The sequence below is a fragment of the Arachis hypogaea genome, chromosome 5 (assembly GCF_003086295.3).
Source record: "Arachis hypogaea cultivar Tifrunner chromosome 5, arahy.Tifrunner.gnm2.J5K5, whole genome shotgun sequence".
NCBI classification, from domain to species: domain Eukaryota; kingdom Viridiplantae; phylum Streptophyta; class Magnoliopsida; order Fabales; family Fabaceae; genus Arachis; species Arachis hypogaea.
The window spans coordinates 60022167-60030958 of NC_092040.1; the positions used below are offsets into that span (position 1 = coordinate 60022167).

General features: G+C 40.8%; 1 non-coding gene across 1 annotated transcript; it reads left to right on the top strand.

The window, feature by feature from the left end:
- The first annotated feature begins 7877 nt into the window (after nucleotides 1-7877).
- LOC112804524 (small nucleolar RNA R71) lies at nucleotides 7878-7981 on the top strand. The gene has a single exon (XR_003203136.1). It is a non-coding gene; the product is annotated as a small nucleolar RNA R71 (small nucleolar RNA).
- The last annotated feature ends 811 nt before the right edge of the window (nucleotides 7982-8792 follow it).

Here is an 8792-nt window from a genome sequence, read left to right on the forward strand (position 1 = left end):
AAGATAATTAATATAAAAGTAAAATTCCTGGTTTATGGGGTTTCATGCATAGCAACTTAGGTTCATTCCTTTACTGGGTTTCAGGCCTATATCATGCCCTTGATCACTTTCTTGATTGCATCCTTTGAGACTTCCTAGTTGTTGATCCTTCCTTCTTTTCCAAGGTTTATTGCATTCCTTTTTAAGCTAAGTGCTCTGTAAGAGGGTGACTCTTTATGATAAGCTTTCAGCCAACACTCCCGAACCAGTTGGTTCAAGGTGCTAGATGTTAAGACACCCCTAAGAACTTACTCCTTCAAGTCTCTTTCCCCCATACACACCACAGGCACATGGTTTGTTTTCTTTCTTGAGACCTTGGTGTCCAACACCTCTTTGGGTTACTAAGTGTTCTGTAGCAAATATCACTCTTGATAGTGGACTTTCAGCTGATAATCTCGGATTAGTTAATCCAAGTTACCAAGTGATAAGGCACCCCTAAGAGCTTATTCATCCAAGCATATCCCTTGCACATGAACACCACAGACACATGCCTCAATCTTCAAACCCTTGGTGCCTAGCATTGCTTCTTATTGTTTTTCCTTCTTTTTCAACTTTTATTGCTCTTTCTCTTTTCTTATTGGGATCTTATTATTTAGTTAGTCTCATAGGATGTGTTTCAAGCATAGGATTTATGATAGATATTTGCCTTCCTACCTTGTTGGTGAACCAACTTAGCTAATTAATTACCCTACCACAAACATTCAGAATTCACTTCATAAGATAACTTCACTCTTGTTCTTTTCATAACATCTTCTTTTTGATTAACTTAAAGGACATGCATATATATAAGCAAGATGAGAATGAAAACTAGGGACTAGACTAACACACTTCGATGTGAATAAAAAGGAACAAGCAGAATATGCAGGTTTCTAGGACAATATTCAATCATTCTTTCAACTAAGGTACTGCAACTCCGAGACAGTTCAATACAACCTCATGATGTCTTCCTGGGTATCATCATCCTAGCATTTTGCATCCTTGTTTGTTTCCTTGGATGATGAGGTAGGATTATTCCCTGAGATTGATTGAATTCCTGTAACACTATTGGAAGTGGCTCGTTTCCCAAGCACTTGGAAAATAGTTAGCATGCATGTATGCTTGTGAATTTCTGAACTTCATTTGGTGTGAACACCAAACTTAGTTCCTTGCCCAATGCAGCAACTTAAATACATGCAGAAACCTCATGTGCTTTTATTAAGAAAACAACTATAAGCTAAAAAGACAAACTATGCATTAGAGGTTATACCTCTGTCAAGTGAGTTCTATGGTTGTTAGAGCAGTAATTTCTCATTGAAAGGTTGCAATGCACTCTTCAGCTGGAGTCTTTGGTAGAACACCAAACTTAGAGTTCCACATTCACCCTCGAAATGCTTTGGTGTGCAACACCAAACTTGGCTCCTCACAATATAGAGAACTCAACTTGAAGTTTTTATTGAAGAGAGTTACCTCAGGTTGGGTTGTCTCCCAACAAAGCGCTTTTTTTTTTAGCGTCGCTAGCTCGACAATCGCTTCTCTAGTTGAGGTTATACTTCTGTTTGGGGGCTTCCCCCATGCTGCCCAAGTAGAGCTTGAGTCTTTGCCCATTCACAGTAAATGTCCTCTTTGAGCTTTCTTCCATGATTTCTATGTGTCCATTTGGTGAGACTTTTGTAACTAGAAAGGGCCCCGACCATCTTGATTTGAGTTTCCCAGGAAAGAGTTTCAGTCTGGAGTTATAGAGAAGCACATATTGTCCTTCTTTGAAACTTCTTGGTGCCAGGTTGAGATCATGTCTCCTTTTTGCTTTTTCCTTATAGATCTTGGTATTCTCATAAGCTTGAGACCTAAACTCTTCTAGTTCTTGTAGCTGCAAGATCCTTTTTTCACCAGCAGCGGTGCTGTCCAGGTTCAGTATCTTAAGAGCCCAAGAGGCTTTGTGCTCCAGCTCTAGTGGCAAGTGACAAGCCTTTTCGTATACTAGTTGATATGGAGACATCCCAATTGGTGTTTTGAAGGCTGTCCTGTATGCCAAAAGAGCATCATCTAGCTTCTTCGCCCAGTCCTTTCTTGATATCCCCACAGTCCTTTCCAATATCCTTTCAACTCTCGGTTGGATATCTCTATTTGCCCACTTGTTTGGGGATGATAAGGTGTGGCAACCTTATGCTTCACCCCATATCTTAGGAGTAGGGTCTCCAATGGTCTATTGCAGAAATGGCTCCCTCCATCACTAATGAGGGCTCGTGGGACTCCAAATCTGGTGAAGATATTCTTTCTAAGAAAGTTTATGACTACCTTGTTGTCATTTGTTGGGGTTGCCACGGCCTCCACCCACTTAGATACATAGCCCACTGCCACCAAGATATATTTGTTCGAATATGAGGTTGGAAATGGTCCAATGAAGTCGACCCCCCACACATCGAATAGTTCAAGTTCTAGAATGTATTGTTGTGGCATCTCATTTTTCTTGGGCAGATTGCCAGCCCTTTGGCACTCATTGTAGCTCCTCACCAGTTCCTTAGCATCCTTGAAAATAGTGGGCCAGAAGAATCTACATTGCAGTACTTTTGCTGTGGTTCTTTCTCCTCCAAAATGACCTCCATAGCTAGCGCTATGACAACTCCACAGGACCTCTCGTCCTTCTTCTTCTGAGATACACCTCCTAAGGATTCTATCTGAGCATTTCTTGAAAAGATAGGGTTCATCTCAAATGAAATACTTAGCATCATTGATGATTTTTCTTCTTTGATGTTTGTTAATCCCAGGGAGTAGGTCACCGGCTGCTTTAAAATTGGCAATATCTGCAAACCAGGGTGCTTTGTGAACCAACATTAGCTGCTCATCTGGGAAGAAGTCATTTACACTTGTATCATGTGTAGCATCTTTCTCACAAGGGATTCTAGATAGATAATCTGCTACCTTGTTCTCCATACCTTTTTTGTCTCTAATCTCAATGTTGAATTTCTGCAACAATAAGATCCATCTGATTAGTCTTGGTTTTGACTCCTGTTTGGCAAATAGATATTTAAGTGCTGTGTGATCAGTGAAAACAATAACTTTAGAGCCAATGAGGTAGGATCTAAATTTGTCAAATGCAAAAATTATTGCCAGAAACTCCTTTTCGGTGGTGGTATAATTTCGTTGAGTGTCATTAAGGACCTTGCTGGCATAGTATATGACATGCACTAAATTTTCTTTTCTCTGCCCTAACACTGCCCCAACTGCGAAATCAGATGCATCACACATCAGTTCGAATGGTAGATTCCAATCAGGTGGGGCGATGATAAGAGCAGAGGATAGCCTCTTTTTTAAGTTCTCAAATGCAAGCATGCATTTCTCATCAAAGATGAATGGTGTATCAGACATAAGGAGATTGCTTAAGGGCTTGACTATCTTTGAAAAATCTTTAATAAACTTTCTGTAGAAGCCAACATGCCCCAAAAAGCTCCTAATTGCCTTGACATCACTTGGTGGAGGTAATTTTTCAATTAACTCCACCTTAGCTCTGTCTACCTCAATGCCTTGGTTAGAAATTTATGGCCAAGGACTATCCCATCTGTCACCATGAAGTGACATTTTTCCCAATTCAAGACCAAATTGGTCTCTTGGCATCTTTTTAATACTAAGGCAAGATGGTTTAGGCAATGAGGAAAGGAGTCTCTGAATACTGAAAAGTCATCCATGAAAACTTCAATGAACTTTTCTATCATATCCGAGAAGATGGAAAGCATGCAGCATTGAAAAGTTGTAAGTGCATTACATAGCCCAAATGGCATGCGCCTGTAGCCAAACACTCCATATGGGCAGGTGAATGATCTTTTCTCTTGGTCTCTTGGATCAACCACTGTTTGGTTATATCCTGGATAACCATCTAGAAAACAATAATATGCATGTCCTGCAAGTTTTTCCAGCATCTGATCCGTGAAGGGAAGTGGGAAATGATCTTTTCTTGTGGCTTCATTGAGCTTTCTGTAGTCAATACACATCCTCCATCCTGTGACGGTTCTTGTAGGGATTAGCTCATTTCTTTCATTGGGTACCGGATGAGCGGATAATTTATACGCTTTTTGACATTATTTTTAGGTAGTTTTTAGTAGGATCTAGCTACTTTTAGGGATGTTTTTATTAGTTTTTATGTAAAATTCATATTTCTGGACTTTACTATGATTTTGTGTGTTTTTCTGTGATTTTAGGTATTTTCTGGCTGAAATTGAGGGACCTAAGCAAAACTCTGATAAAAGGCTGAGAAAGGACTGCTGATGCTGTTGGATTCTGACCTCCCTGCACTCAAAATGGATTTTCTGGAGCTACAGAACTCCAAATGGTACGCTCTTAACGGCTTTAGAAATTAGACATCCAGAGCTTTTCAGCAATATATAATAGTTCATACTTTATTCGATATTAGACGATGTAAACTGGCGCTCAACGCCAGTTCCATGTTGCATTCTGGAGTCAAACGCTAGAAACACGTAACGAACCAGAGTTGAACGCCAAAAACATGTTACAACTTGGCGTTCAACTCCAAAAGAAGCCTCTGCATGTGTAAAGCTCAAGCTCAGCCCAAGCACACACCAAGTGGGCCCAGGAAGTGGATTTCTGCATCAATTACTTACTTCTGTAAACCCTAGTAGCTAGTTTAGTATAAATAGGACATTTTACTATTGTATTAGACATCCTAGATTGTATTTTTGATCCTGTGATCACGTTTTGGGGGCTGGCCATTCAGCCATGCCAGGACCTTCATCACTTATGTATTTTCAACGGTGGAGTTTCTACACACCATAGATTAAGGGTGTGGAACTCTGCTGTACCACGAGTTTCAATGCAATTACTACTATTTTCTATTCAATTTGACTTATTCTTATTCTAAGATATTCGTTGCACTTCAACATGATGAATGTGATGATCCGTGACACTTATTATCATTCTCACCTATGGACGCGTGACTGACAACCACTTCCGTTCTACCTTAGACCGGGCGCATATCTCTTGGATTCCTTAATCAGAATCTTCGTGATATAAGCTAGAATATATGGCGGCATTCATGAGAATTCAAAAAGTCTAAACCTTGTCTGTGGTATTCTGAGTAGGATTCAGGAATTGAATGACTGTGATGAGCTTCAAACTCACGATTGTTGGGCGTGATGACAAACGCAAAAGAATCAAGGGATTCTATTCCGACATGATCGAGAACCGACAGATGATTAGCCGTGCTGTGACAGAGCATTTGGACCATTTTCACTGAGAGGATGGGATGTAGCTATTGATAACAGTGATGCCCTACATACAGCTTGCCATGGAAAGGAGTAAGAAGGATTGAATGAAAGCAATAGGAAAGCAGAGATCCAACAGGGACAAAGCACCTCCATACACTTGTCTGAAATTCTCACCAATGATCTACATAAGTATTTCTACCTTTATTTTCTGTTTATTTATTATTATTATTCGAAAACTCCATAACCAATTATTATCCGCCTAACTGAGATCTACAAGATGACCATAGCTTGCTTCATACCAACAATCTCTGTGGGATCGACCCTTACTCACGTAAGGTTTATTACTTGGACGACCCAGTGCACTTGCTGGTTAGTTGTGCGAAGTTGTGAAGAAAGTGCTGAGTTATAAACGAGCATACCAAGTTGAATGCCATTATTAGAGATCACAATTTCGTGTACCAGTACCACAGTGATTCCTCCTTTCTTGGGGACCACTTGGACTGGACTGACCCATGGGCTATCTTAAATTGGGTAGATTACTTCTCCCTGCCACAGTTTCATGTCTTCTTTTTGTACTACTTCCTTCATAACTGGATTCAACCTCCTTTGGGATTGAATGGAGGGTTTAGCATCCTCTTCTAATAGTATCTTATGCATGATATGGCTAAACTGATTCCCTTCAAGTCAGCAAGTGTCCATCCAATGGCATCCTTATGTTTTTGTAAGACTTGAAGCAACTTTTCCTCTTGTTCTTGGCTGAGGGCTGAATTTATAATCACTGGATAACTTTTATTCTCTCCTATGTATGCATACTTGAGAGTGGGCGGCAGTGCCTTTAGCTCAAGTTTGGGTACTTCTTTTCATTCATCATTCCCTTCTAGTGTGCCTTGAGCATGCATTTCAGCAGCTGCAGCCTCTTCCCTTGATGCTAATTCCTCTTCTTCTGTTAACTCCTCAAGTTCTTCTTCAAGAGTTTCTTGCACCACAGCATCCACCGAGTCCAACCTCATACATTCTCCCAATGAGTCCTGTGGGTAACTCATGGCCTTGAACACATTGAATATCATTTTCTCCTTATGTAGTCTAAGGACAAATTCACCCTTTTGGACATCAATGATGGCTCTAGCAGTGGCCAAAAATGGCCTTCCCAAGATGATAGAGGTCTTCGCTCCTTCCTCCATGTCCAATACTACAAAGTCTGCTGGAAAGATGAAGTCTCCCACCTTTACCAACAAGTCTTCTACTATTCCGTAAGGAAACTTGAATGATCGATCTGCTAGTTGTAGAGCCATTCTTGTTGGTTTAGCCTCCTCAATCTTCATTTTCCTCATCATTGCTAAGGACATCAGATTTATAATGGCTCATAGGTCACATAAAGCCTTCTCCACTGTGAGTTCCCCTATGATACAAGGGATTTGGAAACTCCCAGGATCCTTCAATTTCTGGGGCAATTTGTGTTGGATGATGGCACTGCATTCTTCGGTGAGTACCACAGTCTCATTGTTCTTCCAACTTCTCTTCTTGGTCATCAACTCCTTCAAGAACTTGGCATAGAGTGGCATTTGTTCTATTGCTTCAGTAAAGGGTATGTTGATTTGTAGTTTCTTGAAGATTTCCAAGAATCTTGAGAATTGGTTATCCTCTCCCTTCTTCTTTAATTGCTGAGGGTATGGAGCTTTTGAAAGGCATGGTTTGAGCGCCTCTCCCTCTTGACGTGACTTAGGAGTGGAGACTCGAGTTCCCTCTTGTCTTCTTTCTTTTTCATCTGAATTCTTCTCTGGTGGTTTCTTGTGAGCCTCCTTTAATTCCTTCCCATTTCTGAGGGTGATAGCTTGACATTCCTCCCTTGGCGTTGACTTAGTGTTGCTGCAAATGTTGTGGCAAGGGGCTTGCTTGAATAAGTAACCAATTTGTGTTTCAAGTTTCTTGATGGCAGCATCTTGATTCTGCATATTGGATCGCACTTCTTCCCGGAAAGCTTTACTATCTTAAATTTCCTTACATATGCTTTCAAGTAGAGTCTCGATCTTCGAAAGTCTATCTTCGGTTAGTGATGGTGGATTGAGATGAGGTGGTTGAGAAGGGTGGTTATGTGGGTGTTGGTAGGATCTCTGTGAGGTATGTTGGTGAGTTGCATTGTTGTTGGAATTGTGGTTGTGGCGTCTCTGGTCTTGGCCTTGGTCTTTTTGATTCCCCCACCCAAAGTTAGGGTGATTTCTCCATCCATAATTGTAAGTTTTGGAGTATGGATCATGGATTTGTCTGGGTGAGTTTCCAACGTAGTTGGCTTGTTCCCAGTCACCTTCTTCTCCTATATTCACTCCTTCTTGAGCTGGTGATGAAGTGATGTCTGCTGCAACTTGGTTTTCCTCCACTTTCTTGGTAAGATCTGCTAGCTGCTTGGTGATTATTTTATTTTGAGCCAGCAATGCATCCATGTGGTTCAGCTCCATTACTCCTCGAGTGTTGCTTCTTTCAGAAGTATAGAAGTAGTCATTCTCAACTACTATCTCAATGACATCTATGGCTTCTTCAATGGTTTTCTTCTTGTTTAGAGAGCCCCCTGAGGAATGGTCTACAGCCTTCTTTGACTCATAAGAGAGACCTTCATAGAAAATGTGAAGCTGAACCCATTCATTGAACATGTCTGATGGGCATCTTCTTGTTAAGTCCTTGAATCTCTCCCATGCCTCATAGAGAGTCTCACTATCTTGTTGCCTGAAAGTTTGCACCTCAGCTCTCAGCCTGTTAATTCTTTGAAGAGGGTAGAATCTTGCAAAAAATTTGTTCACCACATCTTCCCAATTTGTTAAGCTCTCCTTTGGGAAGGACTCCAACCACTTGGATGCTTTGTCCCTGAGTGAAAAAGGGAACAAAAGCAGCCTATAGACATCTGGGTGGACTCCATTAGACTTCATAGTGTCACATATTCTCAGGAAGGTGGTTAGATGTTGATTGGGGTCTTCTTGGGCACTTCCTCTAAATGAGCAGTTGTTCTGAACAAGGGTGATGAGCTGGGGTTTTAATTCAAAGTTGTTGGCATGTATGGTGGGTTTTGGATGCTACTTCCATAATTTCCTGGATTTGGATTGATGTAAGAACCTAGAACTCTCCTCTCTTGCCCAGTATGATTTCAGGGCCTTCTCTGACATGGTTGTGAGCTTCTCCTTTATGGTTGTTTTCCAAGTTCTCCTCAATGTTTATTTCAAAATACTCTTCCTCTTCCTCAGCACCAACAAATCTTTTCCCTCTTGCTTCTCTCCTTACTCTATGGAGGGTCCTCTTAGGTTTTGAATCAAAGGAAGTTGAAGCTCCGCCTCTTCTCCCTGTCATACAACCAACAGAGCACACAGCAAGAGATAAGATAAAGTGATTATTCTTGTTAGAGTGATTGTTAATGTGAGTGGTGCAAATTATCAAACAGTTAGTGGGTTAGTGAGCAGAATTGTAAGTAAACTCAAAGAAAAAGAGGATAACGAGGGGATAAAGGGTGAGGAAGAAACTGAATAAACTGAAGGTAAATGGCTAGATAAAGTAAACAAACAAAATAAATAAAAA